This window comes from Stenella coeruleoalba (genome assembly GCF_951394435.1).
Source record: "Stenella coeruleoalba genome assembly, chromosome: 14".
Lineage (NCBI taxonomy): Eukaryota > Metazoa > Chordata > Mammalia > Artiodactyla > Delphinidae > Stenella > Stenella coeruleoalba.
The window spans coordinates 7,800,582-7,823,507 of record NC_137160.1 but is presented as its reverse complement, the minus strand read 5'-3'; the positions used below and the strand labels follow the sequence as shown (position 1 = coordinate 7,823,507).

General features: G+C 38.0%; 1 protein-coding gene across 4 annotated transcripts in view; it reads right to left on the bottom strand.

Moving 5' to 3' along the window:
• The window catches only part of RTTN (rotatin), a 179,715-nt gene that overhangs the window by 7,002 nt on the left and 149,787 nt on the right, over positions 1 to 22,926 (bottom strand). Inside the window, exon 49 of one of the 4 annotated variants that reach the window (XR_013831188.1) lies at positions 6,614 to 6,740. The exons of 2 other annotated variants lie outside the window; for them this stretch is intronic. The gene's annotated coding sequence lies outside the window, so the exon portion shown is untranslated. Of the gene's footprint in view, positions 1 to 6,506; positions 6,741 to 22,926 lie in introns of those variants that run through there. One more of the 4 variants, XM_079941819.1, reaches the window with a different exon arrangement.

Genomic DNA, 22,926 nt, shown 5'->3' with positions numbered 1-22,926 from the left:
TATAAAATGCCAAAGCCAGGGAAAATGTGACCGCTTTTCCTACATAAAAACTTAAAACTCTGGCGTGACAAATATCACACACTAACAAAGCAAAAGGCAGGACAGTCGGGAGAGGGATGACATAGAAGTACAGTATTTTCTAAGTGCAAAGTACTTAAATATCAATGACAGAAAGAAATCCCACAAACGTCCCAATAGAAAACAGGCAATGGATGCTAAACATCAATTCACATAAGAAGCACTACAGATAGAAAAATGTAAAAAGCTATTTGATCTCACCAGTTGTAATAAATGAAATGAATGAATAAATAAAAATGAAAACAATGACAAATTAATTTTTGCATGTCAAATATGTAAATATACAAATGAAAAGAATGATAGTGACCACTGTTAACAAGAGCAGATGGAAACACAAATGCCATATGCTGTGAGTGCAAATGCACACAGGTACACATTTTCTATGCAGAAGAGTTGAGATACGACTTATTGTATCCTCTGACCCAGCACGGTCACCACAAGATAGTTATCTTAAAGAATAATAAATTGAGCAAAGATCTGTGTTTAAAATGGAAATGTTTATTACAGCATTATTTCTATTAATGAAAACAGGAAACAATCTGCATGCCTTTCTCTAGTGGACTGGCTCAATTAATTGTGCTAAGTCCATAGGCTGGGATGCTCTGCAGCTCTTTAATGGTTATGCAGATCTATATTTAGCCGTGCAAAATGTCTGTAATATACCAAGTGAAGAACTTTTTTCAACACACGTCCACTCATAAAAATAAGACAGCAAATGAGCCATTCTGAAAAGTTCTACCCAGACTGGGAGCCCTCACTCTCTCCTCACCTGGTGTGGCATTGCTGGGCCCAGCAGGCAGCACCCAGGACTCCACTGGCCACTGTCTTCTTCTTCCTCCTCTGTTTATCAACCTTCCCTCTCCTGATGGTCTCAAGGTTTCAAGGAAATAAATACTTGCACACACATTTTCAGGACTCCTGCCCTGAGTATCAGGCCCGGGTAAGTACTAAGTTCTTCTTTGGGAATTGGTTCTAAAGACCCCAGGAAGCAGCAGACAGCCACTGTCCATGGACGGATGGGGACTGGCAGATATTCACTATCTCTTCTCTGCAGCCATCCCCTGACAGAGCTCATTCCTTTCTCCTCTGCATCCCACATTACTCTGTGCTGCTGCTATGTGATAACACTCCCCCTGCATTATGGTTAGTCAGTGAGAGAGAGTGAGAGTTACTCCCCTATAAACAAGAGTATGGGCTTTGCAAAGAGACTTATGTTCAAATCCTGATCCATCTTGGACTAGCCGTGGGGCCTCCAGCTCCCAGGACTTTGATGACAGCAAAGACCCTGCCAGCCCCAGGGGAGCACCCAGGCTGGCAAACCCCACCCTCATGTTATCCCAGCCAAGTGCCCTCCACCCAGATGGGGAATTTCAGACAAAGCTCTGAATATTTTATTCGGCCTCTTATACTCTCAATACTGCTGCATCCCAGGTACTTTAAAGAAATTTTTTACTTTCCAAAACAGCACTAAACATACATGTGCTAGGATACAAAATTAATATACAGAAATATGTTGCATTTCTATACACTAATAATGAACTATCAGAAAGAGAAATTAAGAAAACAAACCCATTTACAATCGCATAGAAAAGAATAAATTACCTAGGAATAAACCTACCTAAGGAGGTAAAATATTTGTACTCAGAAAATGATAAGACCCTGATGAAAGAAATTGAAGATGTCACAAACAGATAGAAAGATATACTGTGTTTGTGGATTGGAATAATAATATTGTTAAAATGACCATACTATTCAAGGAAATCTACAGATTCAATCTAATCCATATCAAAATACTAAGCATAGGGCTTCCCTGGTGGCGCAGCGGTTGAGAGTCCGCCTGCCGATGCAGGGGACATGGGTTCGTGTCCCGGTCCAGGAAGATCCCACATGCTGCGGAGCAGCTGGGCCTGTGAGCCATGGCCGCTGAGCCTGTGCGTCCGGAGCCTGTGCTCCGCAACGGGAGAGGCCACAACAGTGAGAGGCGCATGTACCGCCAAAAAAAATAAATTAAAAAAAAAATACCAAGCGTATTTTTCTCAGAACAAGAAGAAATAATCCTACAATTTGTATAGAAACACAAAAGACCCCAAATAGCCAAAACAATCTTGAGAAAGAAGAATAGAGCTGGAGGTATTACACTCCCTGACTTCAGACTATACTACAGTATACTACTAAAGCTACAGTAATCAAAACAGTATGATACTGGCACAGAAACAGACACATAGCTCAATGGAACAGAATAGAGAACCCAGAAATAAACCCATGCACTTATGGTCATTTAATCTACGACAAGGAGACAAGAATATTCAATGGAGAAGAGACAGTCTCTTCAATAAGTGGTGCTGGGAAATCTGAATAGCTACATGTAAAAGAATGAAATTAGAACACCATACACAAAAATAAACTAAAAATGGATTAAAGACCTAAATATATGAGGAAAACATATGCAGAACACTCTTTGATATAAATTGTAGCAATATTTTTGGGGATCTGTCTCCTAAAGCAAAGGAAATAAAAGCAAAATAAACAAATGGGACCTAATTAGACTTAAAAGCTTTTGTACAGCAAAGGAAACCATCCACAAAAAGAAAAGACAATCTACAGACTAGGAGAAAATATTTGCTAATGATATGACCAATAAGGGATTAATATCCAGCATATATAAACAGTTTATATAACTCAAGAAAACAAACAACCTGAATTTTAAAAAATGGGCAGAAGACTTGAATAGATGTTTCTCCAAAGAATACAATGCTCAACATTGCTAATCATCAGGGAAATGCAAATCAAAACCACAATGAGATGTTACCTCACACCTGTCAGAATGGCCATCATGAAAAGAACATAAATAACAAAGGTTGGCAAGGATGTGGAAAAAAGGGAACCCTTGCACACTGTTGGTGGGAATGTAGATTGGTGCAGCCACTGTGGAAAACAGTAGGGAGGTTTCTCAAAAAACTAAAAATAGAATTGCTATATGACCCAGCAATTCCACTCCTTGGTATTCAAAAACAAACCCCCAAAACCTTCATTCAAAAAGATACATGCACCCCAGTGTTTGTGGCAGCATTATTTACAATTGCCAACATATGGAAGCAACCTAAGTGTCCATCAAAAGATGAATGGATAAAGAAGATGTAGTATAAATAAATACACTATAATACTACTCAGCCATAAAAAGGAATGAAATATTTCCATTTGCAACAACATGGATGGACTTGAAGGATATTATGTTAAGTGAAATAAGTCAGAGAAAGACAAATACTGTATGATTATCACTTATATGTGGAATGTAAAAAATAAAACAAACTAGTGAATGTAACAAAAAAGAAACAGAAAACAAACTAATGACTACCAGTGGGGAGAGGAAAGGAGGAAGGGGCAAGATAGGGGTAGGGGATTAAGAGTTACAAACTAGTATGTATAAAATAAATAAGCTACAACAATATATTGTACAACATGGGTAATATAGCCAATATTTCATAACAACTGTAAATGGAATATAGTCTTTAAAAATTGTGGATTACTACCTTGTACACCTGAAACTTATGTAATATTGTACATCACCTACACCTCAATTTAAAAAACCATATACATACTTAAATTAGGTCCTTGATAGATATTGTTATCGCAAATTTCTGAATTTTTATTTTTGTTGTCATAGTTGTTCCTCTGCTTTGCTGGTGCCCTGAGGACAGTTTTGTCTGCAGTCGAGTAATGGAGCTTATATTTGAGCTGTTTGGTTAAAAATTACACCAAGGTCATTGTCCCCATAGCCTGTCACCATGGCAGGGTAACTAGATAAGGGAAAGTTTGCTGCCTCAGCTACACAAGGCCCCACATCTTCCTGTAATTTGAATCCAGAATAAATGTAGTCTAATGTAGATAGGGTCCCATCTCTCTCTGGAGCTCCCCAGAATGGCTCCAACATTCACCTGGTTGAACTGGTGTGTTTATTAACAGCCTCCCATTTCATTCTCAAAAGTGTCTTGGTTTGGATAATAGGTCATCTTAAAAGCCACCTCAGATAGCTGTGGGTTTGAAGTCCCATGAGCAAGGAAACCCTTCAGTCCTGGACAAATCAGGATAGTTGGTCTCCACTTATACAGCAGTAACAAAGACCACCTGGGTCCTGGTGCTGGGTCCAGCCCATCTTCATTCCTGGTCAGCTCCTGGTCACCTTGGGAGGCTATGGTGTCTTTTCTACCCAGCCCTCAATCAGGATTACCCTTATCCATCATAAAGCTTCTAACACTGCTGGCTCTCAAGGAGGCAGGGCCAGAGTCTCCATCCTCCTCTCCCCGGTGCATGTGGCCTCTTTGAAAAGTTTCCACCAGGTCCTGTGAAAGGCAAGCTGGGTCAGACAGAAAAACAGTCCTTCTATTTCCTTCCCTCAGGGCAATGGGAGCCTACCCACTTCATGTGTATCCACTCTGAGGGGGTAAGCAGTGATCCTTCTGAAAGTCAAATTATGACCTGTGGTGACCCTCTCTTTCCCACACTAGATATAGAAGGAGCCAGCTCCTTTTTCAAAATGAATAGATGAACCAATATATAAATAGTTTACATTCCTTCTAACCTGATGCTGCACTATATATAAAACTGTGCCTTTTGTCTTATTTTTATCTGCTTTGCGTCTGTCTCTGGATCCCCCAACTTGAATGTGAGTTCCTTGAGTGCAAAGACTGCCTTGTTCACTGCTGTGCTGAGTGTGACCCACTGTCCTGGTTTGCCTGAGGCCAAGCAGTTTCCCACGACATGGGATTTCAGTGTTAAAAGCAGGACAGTTCCAGGTAGGCCTCGGCAGTTGTAACTAACTGTATCCCCAATCCAAAAGCGATGGCCAGTATGTAGCAGGTGTTCAATAAACAATAACTATGATCTAACTTTATCTTATATATTTGGCTTATTTTCAGTCATTTTACCACGTTTCCCATTTATTTCAATCTTCTCTGCTATTCTGAGCACCAGCATGCCTTTCTCTCTCTTAATTTCCTCTGAGGAACCATTCTGCCACTTCAGTGCTCTAAATAAAAAGCTGAGATGTCCTCAAAGTTCAAAGTTGCATCACGGGCATAATTTTCCTTGTAGTAGAGCTATGTAATCAAATTGTTCCTTTACCAACATGGATCAGATTTCATAGTTTAGCATAAACAGGCTGAAACTCTTTAGTTTCCTGCATTTATTAAAACCAGAAATTAAAATATCTATTATTTTTTAATGAGAATGCTAAAATTATCTGGCTGACAGGTTAATACCCGGGACACGCTTCATTCATGGGGGGTACAATATCCATTTCCCTAATGCCGAGGCTGAAAACTGGTGTCACCTTTGGGTCATCTTTTTCAACCCCTCATATTCAATCACCAAATGCTACAGAGTTAAAGAAAGTATTTAAAAAAGCAACCTCTACATCTGTGCTCTCACCGGCCTAGTCCTCAAAGCATCCAACATGGGAGCATAGATTCACTTGCTTCTAACTCATCCTACAACTGCCCTTGGATCTACTTTCCTAATAACTACTTTCTGAGTAATAAAATTGATAGCTATTTTTCTGATCATCTCACTTAACCCTTCAACTATAAACAGCACAGGTAATGACTATTAAATGGTTACCAGTTGCCTGACACTTCTCTAAGGCTTTACATGTTTTATTCATTAAAACTTTAAAAAATCTTAGAAAGTAAGAATTGTTACTATTCTTACATTACATGTGAGGAAACAGGCACAGAGTGATTAAGTAACTTTCCCAATGTTCCCCACACCTTTTAGGTAGCAAAACCAGGATTTGGACTCAGATGTTTGACTGTAGAGTACACACTCTTTACCTCAACATCCTACTGCCCCCCCATGGAGTCATGTTTTTTCCCCACTCAACAGATAATGAAGTGGGCTTTCAGCAGGTAGGAAACATTCCTGAAGTTCCATGTGTGAGCCACTGCAGCACACTGCCTTTCTTCTATGGTACTCCCCAGGTCAGAAATTTTCATTAGAAAAAATTATTTCATATGGCAATGTTTCCCAAAGTGCATCTTCCAATTATCATAGACATTATGGAAAATGTGGATTTTGTGGATAAACTGGATTTGGAAACTTTACACTCTTTAATCCCCTTTTGGAAATACAGATATCATTCAATGCAGCATATTAAAGGTTCTGAGAAAATCAGGAATGAAGAAGCCTACTGAATTTAGTTTAAACCACTGTTTCTCAAACTAGTTTGACTGTGAAATTACATCTTTATGTATCCTCTATTAGCATACGTATCAGAACATACTGTGGAAAATGGTGTGCAATAGATTCACATCTAAACACCTTGGCTTCATTTTCAAAGTCTTACATAGTGTACTCCCTTCTTCACCTGTCCAAAGTCACTTCTCATTTGAGAATCAAAAATAAATGTAACTCAATATATCAACAAGTTAAAGAAGAAAAATTATGTGATCATATTGATGAACACAGAAAAATCATTTGATAAAAAAATGTAACACCCACTCACAATAAAAGCCATGAGTTAGAAATGGAGGGGAATTACCTCAACTTGATCAAGATCATCTGCAAAGAACCCATAGCCAGGACTGAATGCTCTCCTCTTAAGACTGGGGAAAAAGTAAGGATGCTTGAACCATTGCTGTACAACATAGTACTAGATGTTCCAGCCACTGTGATAAAGCAAGAAAAAGAAATAAAAGGCACACAGATAGGGAAGGAAGACATAAAACTAGGCCAAACTGCAGAGGACATGATTGTTTATGTAGCAAACTCAAGAAATCTACAAAATCTTCTAGAACTAATAAGTGAGTTCAGTAAGTTTGCAGTATACAAGATCAACACCCCAAAATCAACTGTATTTCTATATACTAATAATAATCATAGGGAAACTAAAATTTAAAACATAATACCATTTATAATCACTCCAAATAAAACAAAAGACTTAGGTGTCTGGTATACTTCTACCATGGGATACTACTCAACAATAAAAAAGATCAAACTATTGATACATGCAAAAACTTGGATAAATCTGCAGGGAATCATGCTGAGTAAAAAAAAAAAAAAAAAAAAAAAGCCAGTCTCAAAGGTTTCATATTGAATGTATTCCATTTATACGACATTCTTGAAATGACAATTTTTTTTAAATTTAGAAATTTTAGAAAAGATTAGAAGTTGCCAGGGGTTAAAAATGGGGAGTGATGTGGGAAAGAAATATTTGTCATAACAGGCAACACAGAGGATCCTCATGATGTTGGAACTGTTTTGTATCTTGACTGTGGTGGGAGATATGCAGATTTACACAGGGGACAACACTGTAGAGATCTTAATATAATTAATGCAATTATTCTTGCATTAACATGATATACTTATGCATCTTATACAGCTTAATATAATAGAACTTAAAACACACATGCACCCACACACAAATGAGTACAAGTAAAACTGAGGAAAGCAGAATACTGTAGGTGGATTGCACCAATGTCAATGTCCTGGATGTGATATTGTACTCTATTTTGTAAGATGCTACCATTGGGGGAAACTGGGTAAAAATATATGGAGTCTCTCTGTATTATTTCTTACAATTGCATGTGAATCTACAATTATCTCAATGAAATTTCAATGAAAATAAAGAGAGAAGGCAATAACATAACATTTATGGTTCTTTGGTGCCCCACTGCCAGGAATCTTCTGTGAAGAGTCAGAACTGGGGACTCATTCACCTTTTAGGTGCCATCAAGAAGGGTATTTAGATTGGTTCAAGATGGCAGAGTAGAAGGACATGCTCTCACTCCCTCTTGCGAAAGCAGCGGAATCAAAACCACCTGCTGAACAATCATAGACAGGAAGACACTGGAACTCACCAAAGAAGATACACCACATCCAAAGACAAAGGAGAATCACAGTGAGATGGTAGGAGGGGCACAATCACAATAAAATCAAATCCCATAACTGCTGAGTGGGTGACTCACAAACTGGAGAAAACTTATACCACAGAAGTCCACCCACTGGAGTGAAGGTTCTGAGCCCCACTTCAGGCTTCCCAACCTGGGGGTCTGGCAAAAGGGAGGAGGAATTCCTAGAAAATAAGACTTTGAAGGCTAGCTGGATTTGATTGCAGGACTTCGACAGGACTGGGGGAAACAGAGACTCCATTCTTGGAGGGAACACACAAAGTAGTGTGTGCATCAGGACCCAGGGGAAGGAGCAGTGACCCCCATAGGAGACAGAACCAGACTTACCTGCTAGTGTTGGAGGGTCTCCAGCAGAGGCAGGGGTTGGCTGTGTCTCACCGTGAGGACAACGACACTGGCAGCAGAAATTCTGGGAGGTACTCTGTGGCGTGAGTCCTCACAGAGTCCACCATTAGCCCCCAAAACAGCCTGTAGGCTCCAGTGCTGGGTTGCCTCAGGTGAAACAACAAACAGGGAGGGAACCCAGTGCCATCAATCAGCACACAAGTGGATTAAAGTTTTACTGAGCTCTGCCCAGCAGAGAAACACCTAGCTCTATCTACAACAAGTCCCTCCAATCAGGAAGCTTGCCTCTTAGATAGCCTCATCCACCAGAGGGCAGACAGCAGAAGCAAGAAGAATAACAATCCTGCAGCCTGTGGAACAAAAACCACATTCATAGAAAGGTAGACAAGATGAAAAGGCAGAGGGCTATGTACCAGATGAAGGAACAAGATAAAACCCCAGAAAAACAACTAAATGAAGTGGAGATATGCAACTTTCCAGAAAGAGAATTCAGAATAATGACAGTGAAGATGATCCAGGACCTAGGAAATAGAATGGAGACAAAGATCGAGAAGATGCAAGAAATGTTTAACAAAGACCTAGAAGAATTAAAGAACAAACAAACAGAGATGAACAATACAATGACTGAAATGAAAAATACACTAGAAGGAATCAATAGCAGAATAACTGAGGCAGAAGAACGGATAAGTGACCTGGAAGACAGAACGGTGGAATTCACTGCGGTGGAACAGACTAAAGAAAAAAGAATGAAAAGAAATGAAGACAGGCTAAGAGACCTCTGGGACAACATTAAATGCAACAACATTCACATTATAGGGGTCCCAGAAGGAGGAGAGAGAGAGAAAGCACTCAAGAAAATATTTGAAGAGATTATAGTTGAAAACTTTCCTAACATGGGAAAGGAAATAGCCAGCCAAGTACAGGAAGCACAGAGAGTCCCATATAGGATAAACTCAAGAGGAAACATGCTAAGACACATACTAATCAAACTGGCAAAAATTAAAGACAAAGAAAAATTATTGAAAGCAGCAAGGGAAAAATGACAAATAACATACAAGGGAACTCCCATAAGGTTAACAGCTGATTTCTCAACAGAAACTCTACAAGCCAGAAGGGAGTGGCAGGACATATTTAAAGTGATGAAAGGGAATAACCTACAGCCAAGATTACTCTACCAAGCAAGGATTACTCTACCAATCTCATTCAGATTCAATGCAGAAATCAAAAGCATTACAGACAAGCAAAAGCTAAGAGAATTCAGCACCACCAAACCAGCTCTATAACAAATGCTAAAGGAATTTCTCTAAGTGAGAAACACAAGAGAAGAAAAGGACCTACAAAAACAAACCCAAAACAATTAAGAAAATGGTCATAGGAACATACATATCAATAATTACCTTAAATGTGAATGGATTAAATGCTCCAACCAAAAGACACAGGCTTGCTGAATGGATATAAAAACAAGACCCATATATAGGCTGTCTACAAGAGACCCACTTCAGACCTAGGGACACATACAGACTGAAAGTGAGGGGATGGAAAAAGATGTTCCATGCAAATGGAAATCAAAAGAAACCTGGAGTAGCAATACTCATATCAGATAAAATAGACTTTAAAATAAAGAATGTTACAAGAGACAAGGAAGGACACTGCATAATGATCAAGGGATCAATCCAAGAAGAAGACATAACAATTATAAATATATATGCACCCAACATCAGAGCACCTCAATACATAAGGCAACTGCTAACAGCTCTAAAAGAGGAAATCAACACAATAATAGTGGGGGACTTTAACACCTCACTTACACTAATGGACAGATCATCCAAACAGAAAATTAATAAGGAAACACAAGCTTTAAATGACACAATAGACCAGATAGATTTAATTGATATTTATGAAACATTCCATCCAAAAACAGCAGCTTACATTTTCTTCTCAAGTGCGCACGGAACATTCTACAGGATAGATCACATCTTGGGTCACAAATCAAATCTCAGTAAATTTAAGAAAATTGAAATCATATCAAGCATCTTTTCTGACCAAAACGCTATGAGATTAGAAATCAATTACAGGGAAAAAAACGTAAAGAACACAAACACAGTGAGGAAAAACAATACATTACTAAATAACCAAGAGATCACTGAAGAAATCAAAGAGGAAATCAAAAAATACCTAGAGACAAATGACAATGAAAACACGACAATCCAAAACCTATCAGATGCAGCAACAGCAGCTCTAAGAGGGAAGTTTATAGCAATACAATCCTACCTCAAGAAACAACAAACATCTCAGATAAACAATCTAACCTTAAACCTAAAAGAAGTAGAGAAAGAAGAACAAACAAAACTCAAAGTTACTAAAAGGAGGGAAATCAGAAAGATCAAAGCAGAAATAAATGAAATAGAAACAAAGAAAACAATAGCAAAGATGAATAAAACTAAAATCTGGTTCTTTGAGAAGATAAACAAAATTGATAAACCATTAACCAGACTCATCATAAAAAACAAGGAGAGGACTCAAATCAATGAAATCAGAAATGAAAAAGAAGTTACAACAGACACCGCAGAAATAGGAAGCATCCTAACAGACTACTACAAGCAACTCTATGCCAATAAAATGGACAACCTGGAAGAAGTAGACAAATTCTTAGAAAAGTATAGCCTTCCAAAGACTGAACCAGGCAGAAATAGAAAACATCAACAGACCAATCACAAGTAAGGAAATTGAAATTGTGATTAAAAATCGTCCAACAAACAAATGTCCAGGACTAGATGCCTTCACAGGTGAATTCTATCAAACATTTAGAGAAGAGCTAAAACCCATCCTTCTCAAAGTCTTCCAAAAAATTGCAGAGGACAGAATAGTCCCAAACTCACTCCATGAGGCCACCGTCACCCTGATACCAAAGCCAGACAAAGATACTACAAAAAAAGAAAATTACACACCAATATCACTGATGAATATAGGTGCAAAAATCCTCAACAAAATACTAGCAAACAGAATTCAACAACACATTAAAAGGATCATACACCATGATCAAGTGGGATTTATTTCACGGAAGCAAGGATTCTTCAATATACGCAAATCAATCAATGTGATACACCATATTAACAAATTGAAGAATAAAAACCATATGATCATCTCAATAGTTGCAGAAAAAGCTTTTGACAGAATTCAACACCAATTTATGATAAAAGCTCTCCAGAAAGTGGGCATAGAGGGAAACTACCTCAACATAATAAAGGCCACATATGACAAACCCACAGCAAACATCATTCTCAATGGTGAAAAACTGAAAGCATTTCCTCTAAGATCAGGAGCAAGACAAGGATGTCCACTCTCACCACTATTATTCAACATAGTTTTGGAAGTCCTAGCCATGGCAATCAGACAAGAAAAAGAAAAAAAAAGGAATAGAAATTGGAAGAGAAGAAGTAAAATTGTCACTGTTTGCAGAGAACATGATACTATGCATAGAGAATCCTAAAGATGCCACCAGAAAACTACTAGAGCTAATCTATGAATTTGGTAAAGTTGCAGGATACAAAATTAATGCACAGAAATCTCTTGCATTCCTATACACTAACGATGAAAAATCTGAAAAAGAAATTAAGGAAATACTGCCATTTACCATTGCAACAAAAAGAATAAAATACCTAGGAATAAACCTACCTAGGGAGACAAAAGACCTGTAAGGCAGAAAACTATAAGACACTGATGAAAGAAATTAAAGAAGATACAAACAGATGGAGAGATATACCATGTTCTTGGAGTGGAAGAATCAATATTATGAAAATGACTATACTACCCAAAGCAATCTACAGATTCAATGCAATCCCTATCAAATTACTAATGGCATTTTTTACAGAACTAGAACAAAAAAATCTTAAAATTTGTATGGAGACACAAAAGACCCTGAATAGCCAAAGCAGTCTTGAGGGAAAAAAAAGGAGCTGGAGGAATCAGGCTCCCTGACTTCAGACTATACGACAAAGCTACAGTGTCAAGACAATATGGTACTGGCACAAAAACAGAAATATAGATCAATGGAACAGGATAGAAAGCCCAGAGGTAAGCCCATGCACCTATGGTCAACTAATCTATGACAAAGGAGGCAAGGATATACAATGGAGAAAAGACAGTCTCTTCAATAAGTGGTGCTGGAAAAACTGGACAGCTACATGGAAAAGTATGATATTAGAACACTCCCTAACACCATACACAAAAATAACTCACAATGGATTAGAGACCTAAATGTAAGACTGGATACTATAAAACTCTTAGAGGAAAACATAGGAAGGACACTCTTTGACATAAATCACAGCAAGATCTTTTTTGATCCACCTCCTAGAGTAATCGAAATAAAAACAAAAATAAACAAATGGGACCTAATGAAACTTAAAAAGCTTTTGCACAGCAAAGGAAACCATAAACAAGATGAAAAGACAACTCTCAGAATGGGAGAAAATATTTGGAAATGAATCAATGGACAAAGGATTAATCTCCAAAATATATACACAGCTCATGAAGTTCAATATTAAAAAAACAAACAACCCAATGCAAAAAGGGCAGAAGACCTAAATAGACATTTCTCCAAAGAAGACATACAGATGGCCAAGAAGCACATGAAAAGCTACTCAACATCACTAATTATTAGAGAAATACAAATCAAAACTACAACGAGGTATCACCTCACACCAGTTAGAATGGGCATCATCACAAAATGTACAAACAACAAATGCTGGAGAGGGTGTGGAGAAAAGGGAACCCTCTTGCACTGCGGGTGGGAATGTAAATTGATACAACCACTATAGAGAACATATGGAGGTTCCTTAAAAAACTAAAAATAGAATTACCATAAGACCCAGCAATCCCATTATTGGGCATTTACCCAGAGAAAACCATAATTCAAAAAAACACAAGCACCCCAATGTTCATTGCAGCACTATTTACAATGTCAAGGTCATGGAAGCAACCTAAATGCCCATCGAAAGACGAATGGATAAAGAAGATGTGGTACATATATACAGTGGAATGTTACTCAGCCATAAAAAGGAACAAAATTGGGTCATTTGTAGAGACGTGGATGGATCTAGAGACTGTCATACAGAGTGAAGTAAGTCAGAAAAAGAAAAACAAATATTGTATATTAAAGCATATATGTGGAATCTAGAAAAATAGTACAGATGAACTGGTTTGCAGGGCAGAAATAGAGACACAGATGCATAGAACAAACATATGGACACCAAGGGGGAAAAGCAGCGGGGTGGTGGTGGTGGTGTGATGAATTGGGCGATTGGGATTGACATGTATACACTGATGTGTATAAAACTGATGACTAATAAGAACCTGGTGTATAAAAAAACAAATAATATAAATTTTTTTTAAAAAAGGGTATTTATCTTGGGTTTTTGACAGTTACATTTCATGCACTGCCTGTGATTTTCCCACCTCTAACAGACTGTGATATAGATATAAAGTAGCACAGGAAATACTAAACATTTCAGTTCCCTCTTCCCCATAACCTTAAGGTAAGCAGGGGAATTATCTAGGCAGCATACAGGAGCTTAGGGAATACTAACAGGTGAAAGAAGACGCCACATCAGGTTGTACAACAGTGGCAAGGGTCTTATTTTCTTCCTTTATGCTTAGAAAGAATAGAGTAGGAGGTAGAACAGGAGTGATATTTTCTTTTTTCTCTACAATACGAGCATGGCTTCATTTGATAAAGGAGGAATTATTTTTTTAATGAATGTGCCATTGTTCCTGTCACTAGGGAATTACTTTATTGGGGGATTAAATAAATGAAAATGATACCATAATGTAAATGGCAGTGGTTATGTGGGTTGGTGCCTTAAAGGCAATCTTTATATTTTTATTCATGAACCTCTTTATTTTACATATTTCATATGAAAACGTATTATTATTATTATCAGACAAGAACGTTTTAAATGAAAAAGGCAGTGAATGATTATTTATTGAATGGATTAATAAGTGCTGCAGTCAAATCTTGTATAAGCTACTACAGTAAAACAATCCACGAAAATACGGACAAACTCTTCAATAAGTATTGATTGACCTGAATATGTTCTGAATGAAAATAGGTGAGCACAAAAAGTATATGAATGTGCTTGATTCTTAGGAAGAGAAAGTCATTGTTAAAGTCAATTTGAGAGAGATAAAAATGCATTGAAAGCAGTTTATTTAGACCATGGGACTCTGAACACAGGTCCCACACAGAGCAGACACTCTCATTTGAGTCTGTGCTCTGCAAATGGCATACGGTGTCGTTCACAATTTGTCCACAATGGATCTTTATGAATTTCCAAATTACACACTCCAGTCACATTCATAGCAGTCAATTTCAAGCTGTTCTTCAAACAAAGCATTCTCTTTCAACCTCTGTGCTTTTACATTGAAACGGGCCTCCCCTCTGGGTTTAGTGAACTGCTTCTCCCTCAGGATGAGGAGAGAGACACAGGTGCTGGAAGTGGGCAGCTGTCAGTGACCTGGAAACTGTCTATCACAGCTGCAGGACTCAGGGGAGCTGGGGGAATGTGGGCCAGAAGTTAGGTATCTCCTACAGCAGCTCTGGGGAGAAAGGCCTCACTTACACTCCTGGGACCGGTGGGGTGGGGCGGAGGACAAGGCGGTACCCCAACAAAGGATTTAGAAGGAGCCAACAAACTGTGTCTGCATTTACGCTTTGATCTGGAAATTCTACTTCTAGGAGTTTGCTCTGAACAGACACCTCTACAAGTACAAAACAACATAGGAACAGGTTTTTAATAATTGTGGCATTATTTATAATAGCAAAACATCGGGAACAACTTGATACTCATTCATGGGAAACTGGTTGAATAAAGTATGGTACATCTATATACTGGAGTACCAAGAATGAGGAAGAGCCCTCTGAACTCATGCAGAGTGACTTCCAGGATATATTTTAAATGAAAAAAAAGTACAAAAGAGTGTGTACAGCATGCTGTCCTTTCTGTAAGAAAGAAGGAATAATTATATATATATATATATATATATATATATATATATATATATATACACTGCAAAAAGAAATACAGAAGGGATAAGTTATAAACCAGGGATGATAGTTATATGTACGGTTGGTGGGAAGCAGGTGGAGGCAAACGGATAGGAATGAGACCTCTCTGGCTATTCCTCTTTATATGATTTTGACTTTTGAGTTATGTATGTTTTACATATTCAAAAGAAAACAATTAAATGAAAGGATTAAAAAATCAAACTAAAATTGACTACAAAAAAATTAACCTAAGTGTACATCTAATATATAACCACACAGAAGAAGAAGAATTAATTCCAGCCACTTCGGAACTCAGTTCTCTGACTATAAACTTTAATACTAAGGCTATATTCTAAACACAAAATAATTGCAGTTGCAAAAAAACCCCCAAAATATTTGAACTTTACTTAGCAGTAAAGTAGGACCAACTTGTTGCTGGTGGTATCACTCATGTAGTGATTCTGAAACTATTTTGCTGGGGTTGGAGGATAGAGGAACTGAGTAGATATATTCATTCTGATGTTGTAGGGAACCAGGGCTCTCACTGTGAAAAAGAGATATACAAATATGGAATGGGAAAAGGAGAAGAACTCTGTGTTCCTAAGCTAATATTAAAGTTATCAGTGTAAACTCATGAAATTTAAAAATAAGTTTTCTGGCTCTGTCCACCGAAAGGGTCTAGAAGCAGTGACAGCTGAGTGGCCAAGCACAAGCCTATCTACCCCCGTCAGCTTGGTTTCTAGATCTCATTCCATATAGTACTTTGGACAGCTATGAATATACTAGCAACATTATAGATCTGATGACACAATTGGGCACTAAGGCGCCTTTTATTTTAGCCACCAGCAGAATGAGGTCAGGTCAGTTTTCTGAATCTAATGATCTAAGGCCCTTGAAGAGGAAGTGGGAGTGGAAAGTAAAGAAGGGACCACTTCTGAAAGTGTTGTAGTTGGAGCCATCACAAAGCACACTCAGTTATGCTGTAATTTTGACAAGGTCAGTGGATATGAAAGAGCAAAACTGTAGTCTGTTGAAAATTTGGAAACATTTTTTAGAAGAGATAAACATGAGCTGCTAGTAGGATATTTTATTCTTTTTCAAAGCCAATCATTTATCTCTTTATTATTCCTTAATTACCATAATTATAAAATTTTTTGTATAAGAACACCAAAAATTTCCCCATATTACATTTCACAATCCTCTGCAGTCTGCACATGTCCTGCCGAGACTGTCAATAACCTTGGTTGTGTGACTGCTGTCATGTCAGCTTGAACAAACTGCAGTTACAGTGACAAAGAGGAACTGTTAACCACTGGATGATTCCACAATGTAGTGCATGGAATGTGGAGGAAACTTTAATTCCTCTTGGACGGGCGGCCACTTAGATCTAAAAGGACCTGAGAAATCAGGCCGATAGGGAGGCATATGGATAGTGAGAAGGAACAGTAAGAATGAGACGAGGGTTTACAAGCAGAGCCAGGGTCTTCCCAGTAGAGGTAATAACTGAAGTTAGAGGGGTGATATGACATCTTGGGGAAAGTACACAGGAGAAAGAGCTGAAGAATGTTTATAGTAAAACTAAAGCAAAAATAACACCAGTCAAACCCTAAACCTTACATTTCTAAAGGGTCCTTGAAAGATCAGAAGACAGATCTTATTGTGGGTTCAAATTCTCAGAAGTGAGAACTAGCTCATCACTGAGTAGAGGTAAAAGTGAAACATAAGTCCTTGCCACAAGTGTTTTCAATTTAGTGATCATCCTATAGCTAACAATAAATAATAACATTTCTATTCTATAAAATAGAGCACCAACAAGGTGTGCTAAATAAGAAGGAGGTCTGAAGACTAAATAAGAAAGGTTTAGCCATCTTAAGATGCTAGAAGAAGAATATTAGGGGTCCCCAAGACACACGCACACATACTGAATTCAGATATATGAAATGTCTTACCTACTAATCGAGCAGAGGGAAGGAAATTAGTGGCTGTTGCCCGAGAACTTGGGATATACGATTCTCTAAGTATGGAATAAAAGCAGACTATCAGTTGTTTTCTTTTCAATTTAATAAGTGTATTAAATTGATCTGTGCTCGTATCAGCTCTAAGCAGAGAGGAGACAGACCTTTAACTTCATTGGATTGGAGAATAACACATAATTCAAATGCTTCAGGGAGTGAGGTTGGTGATTACTGTTTGGCATCCAAATGTAAAATTAGGTGAAGGATCACTGTATAATCAGAAATACCCATGTGTGGGAGCCAGTGGACGTTCAAGCTGGAGGTGGGTGGAGCACCGCCCAGAGCAAGGTGACAGGACCCGAGATCAGGGCAGCTCCGCCTTGGAGCCCAAGCCACGTGGGGTAGCTTTTGCACAGTAGCACAGCCCCACCCAGCGGAGGGTATCCAAGCCCAAGCAATGCTGGAGCCTGAACAGGGTGTTAAGTAGTCAATTTGAAGATGTTTGTGTTGCTTGGTATCACTCTCTCTGTTTCTAGGTATCTTCTCCAAACTCTAATATATATGCCCATGATGTGTGTGTGTGTGTGTGTGTGTGTGTGTGTGTGTGTGTGTGTGTGTGTGTGTGTGTGTGTGTGTGTGTGTTGTGTTGTGCAAGGCAGAGCTCTACTTTCTCCTGCCCTAGAGGATACTGGGGGTCAAATCCACATATCTCCAAGTCCATCCAGAGCAAACCTCTTTCTTATCTACTCCTCTCCTTTGGGATTGAAGTACTTTTAGGATTTTTGTGGATTGTGTCTGAATACGAGTTCAAATTATACTACTTTTCTAATTTCAGAAGTAACCAGAAGGCAACCATGAGCTGAGCTAGTTTTAAGATGCCCCACGAGATCAGCACTGACTACAGGTGCCATCTTCAGCACCAGTGGTCTGGGGCAGGTGAAGTTAGCTGCCTCATCCGCTGGACTCGAGGAGCACTGTGCTCTTATTTGGTCATGTCACCTGGCAGTTCATGTGTGTATATGTTTGTCTCTGCCCTGAGGGCTGGGAGCTGCTTAACCAGAAGCTCTGTGTTTCGTATCAGGGTATCCAGGCCTGGAACATAGTAAGTGTTGGATAAATGTGAATTAATACAAGTCTACACCGGGGGAAATGTACAGTGGCCTAGTACATAGCATTTTTCTTTTTTGAGATTTTAGATAATGATGCTCAGAATTCCAGGTATGCTTTCATAACAGCGAAATCTGAGAGGTTCTTTCTAAATTTCGGCAATAGGTTAAAGGCATTTTTAAACTTTTCAATTAAAAAATGTTGGCAATTAGAGCCCTTCTTTAAGAAGCATACAATTTCCATTTTTCTTGTTCTACCAATTTATTTCTCAGTTTGTTTCCAAGTCCTGCGTCAAATAATGCTTTTCTCCTATGTTATTCATACATAACCAGGATAAGAGATAGAGCAGTCTTAAGTTGAATAGTGTACCAAACAGATTTGCAAAACTTATGAATGTATATTATCAAGTTTCGTTCTGTGCATTTGTGACATGAACTTTAAAAAACCCATCATACAACATTATATAGCTTGAAACGTAAACTGAGGGATCGATTCTACAAAATCAATGAAATAAAAAGCTCCAAGTGACTACTTTTACAGTTGACAGTTTAAAAGAATAAGAAAAACTTCCACTCTCAGTGCACACATCAAATCTCACCCCAAAATCCTGGGCAGCCCATGTGGAGAAGGGGAAGGGGTACATGATCAGCAAAGTTTGAGTCATGCCTCCTATAACCACCAGAATCAACATTGCTTTCAGCAAAGGAGGTTGGGAAAACTAGATATCCACATGCAAACTATGTTCCCTCTATACTACCTTTGTTGAGTTTTTATCATGAACGGATGCTGGATTTTGCCAAAAGCTTCTTCTGCATCTATTAAGATGATCATGTGATTTTTTAATCCTTCTTTTCGTTAATGTGTTGTATCATGTTGATTGATTTGCAGATACTAAACCATCATTGCATCCCTGGAATAAATCTCACTTGATCACAATGTACGATCCTTTTAATGTATTGCTGAATTTGGTTTGCTAATATTTGTTGAAGATTTTCACATCTATGTTCATCAGGGATATTGCCTGTAATTTTCTTCCTTTGTAGTGTCTTTGTCCTGTTTTGGTTTCACGGTTATGCTGGTCTTATATAGAATGAGTCTGGAAATGTTCCCTCCTTTTCAATGTTTTGGAATAGTTTGAGAAGGCTAGGTATTAACTCTTCTTTAAATGTTTGGTAGACTCCCCCTGTGAAGCCATCTGATCCTGGTCTTTCGTTTATGGAAAGTTTTTTGATTAATGATTCAACTTCATTGCTAGTAATTGGTCTGTTTAGATTTTCTATTTCTTCCTGATTCAGTCTTGGAAGATTATATGTTTCTAGGAATTTATTCATTTCTTCTAGGTTGTTCAATTTATTGGCATGTAACTGTTCATAGTATTCTCTTAAGATTGTACTTCTGTGACATTGGTTGTAACTTCTCTTTCATTTCTAGTTTTATTTATTTGGGTCCCTGTCTCTTTTTTTCTTGATGAGTCTGGGTTAAGGTTTATCAATTTGGTTTACCTTTTAAACAGATCTTTTCATTGACCTTTTCTATTATTATTGATGGTGGTGGTGGTGGTCTCTCATTTATTTCTACTTTCTTTCTTTCCTTCCTTCTGCTAACTTTGGGCTCTGTTTGTTCTTTTTCTAATTCCCTTAGGTGGAAATTTAGGTTGTTTATTTGGGATTTTTCTTGTTTCTTGAGTAGGCTTGTATCACTATAAACCTTCCTCTTAGAATTGCTTTTGCTCTGTCCCATAGATTTTGGAAAGTTACGCTTGTATTTTCATTTGTCTCAAGGTATTTTAAAATTTTTCTCTTTGATTTCTTTGTTGACCCATTGGATTTTTAGTAGCATGTTGGTTAGTCTCCACATGTTTGTGTTTTATTCCAGTGTTCTTGTAATTGATTTCTAGTTTCATACCTTGTGGTCGGAAAATGATACTTGATATAATTTCAATTTTCTCAAATTTATTGAGACTTCTTTTGTGGCCTAGCATGTGACCTGGAGAAAGTTCCATGTGCACTTGAAAAGAATGTGTATTGTTTTTGTATGGAACGTTCTGTAACTATCTGTGAATTCCAAATGGTCTAACGTGTCATTTAAGGCCACTCTTTCCTTATTGATTTTCTGTCTGATCTATCAACATTCATTGATGTAAGTGGGGTATTAAAGTCCCCTATTATTAATGTATTACTACCAATCTCTCCCTTTATGTCTGTTAATATTTGCTTTATATATTTAGATGCTCCTGTGTTAGGTGCATATGTTTATGAACATTATATATCTTCTTCTTGCATTGACTCCTTTATCATTATGTAATGCCCTGCTTTGTCTTTTTTTTTAAATTTTTTGTGGTAATCAGGCCTCTCACTGTTGTGGCCTCTCCCATTGCGGAGCACAGGCTCCGGACGCGCAGGCTCAGCAGCCGTGGCTCACTGGCCCAGCCGGTCTGCGGCATGTGGGATCTTCCCAGACCGGGGCACGAACCCGTGTCCCCTGCATCGGCAGGCGGACTCTCAACCACTGCGCCACCAGGGAAGCCCCCTGCTTTGTCTTTTGTCATAGACTTTGTTTTAAAGTCTATTTTGTTTGATAGGAGTATTGCTACCCCAGTTTTCATTTCCATTTGCATGGAACATCTTTCTCCATCCTTTCATTTTCATCTGTGTGTATCTCTAGCTCTAAAGTGTGCCTCTTGTAGGCAGCATATATATGGGTCTTGTTCTTGTTTGTTTGTTTGTTATTATTCATTCACTCTACATCTTTTAATTGTAGAGTTACCTTTAAAACGATTTTAAAGGTAAAAGGATTTACCTTTAAAATGATTATTGATAAGCATGTACCTATTGTCATTTTGTCACTTATTTTCTGGTTGTTTTGTAGTTCTTTCCTTAAAGTTCTTAATTTTTATATATTAAAATTTATCAATCTTATCATTATATTCAATGCTTTTTAAAATTTAGTCAAAAAAATTTTTCCTAACCATGTTCATGTTTTGGCTTTTACATATTAGTCCTTAATCATTTGGGATTGATTTTTACATATGTTGTGAAGAAGGAATACAACTTCATCTTTTCCCATATGGACAACATTTTCTCTTCTCCTATTAATCAAATTGTCTCTCCTTTCTCCATTATCTGTCATGCCACTTTGGTCATATACCAAACTTCCATAAACATGTTTTGCTTATCTCTGCACCATGTCAGACAGTTTTAATTACCATAATTTCATGAGAAATCCTGCTGCTTGGTAAGGTAAATCCCCTCCTCCTGCTATCGTTCTTCAAAAATGTCCGGGCTATCTCATTATTGTTTCATGTAGACTTCAGAATAATCTCACCAAATTCTACCAGGAATACCCTGTAGAAATTTTGGGTGGAATTGTATTAAATCTATCCGTTAATTTGAGAAGAATTGACATTTAATGATATAAAACCACCACCATTTTGTTGGTCAGAAATACGTAGGTCAGGATTCCGAGGAAGCACAGCAGAGACGGTTCTTCACCTACCGTGACATCTGGCCTCAGGTGGGAAGATGGAAAGACTGAAGGAGACTCAGTAGCTCACAGCAGGACTCGTCTGAAGGCTCCTTCATTCACATGTCTGGCTGTTGAAGCCGGCTGTCTGCTGGAAACTCAGCTGTGGCTGTCATTCAGAGCATCCATTTATGGCCTCTCCATGCGGCTGCCTGGCTTTCTCACAGCACAGTGGCTTGGTTCCCGGAGAACCAAGAGGAAGCTGTATCACCTTTCACGGTCTAACCTGGGAAGTTACGTAGTATCACTTCCAGCCTAGAATCATAAACCCATTTCTGGAGGGAGAAATACCAGTCACTTTCTAAGAAAGTAGATGGGATAGTAAATACTGCTGTGGCTATCTTTGGAAAACACAGTCTGCCGCATAAGTCTCCCTGTCTATTCACATGGTATCGCTCATTTTTATGTGTTTTTAATTATGACTTAATAAACATTTCTAATTTTCCCTGTAGAGATAGTGCATGTTTAGCTAGATTTACTACTCAGTACATTATATGCTCCATAACTATTGTTAATGATGGCTTCTTATTAAATGTTTTTAGTTGCTTGTGATGTAAAGAAGTGCAACTGCTTTTGAATCCAGCCACCTTGCTAAACTCCCAACTCCTAAAATAATTTATTTAAAATTGTTTTGACTTTTTAATGTGATTATATCATCTGCAAATAATGATACTTTTATTTCTCCTTCCTAATCTTTATGATTCCAGTCAGTATTTTTTTAACCTCATTACACTGCATAGAACTTCCAATAAAATTTCAGTAGAAGTGATAATAGCAAGACTCCTTGTGGCATTTTTTAATTGTAAGGGAATAAATACAGTCATCCCTCGATATCCACAGGGTATTGGTTACAGGACCCACACGGATACCAAAAATCCACAGATACACAAGTCTCATATAAAATGGCTTAGTATTTACATATGGACATACTCCCTCACAATTTAAATCATCTCTGGATTACTTACGACACCTA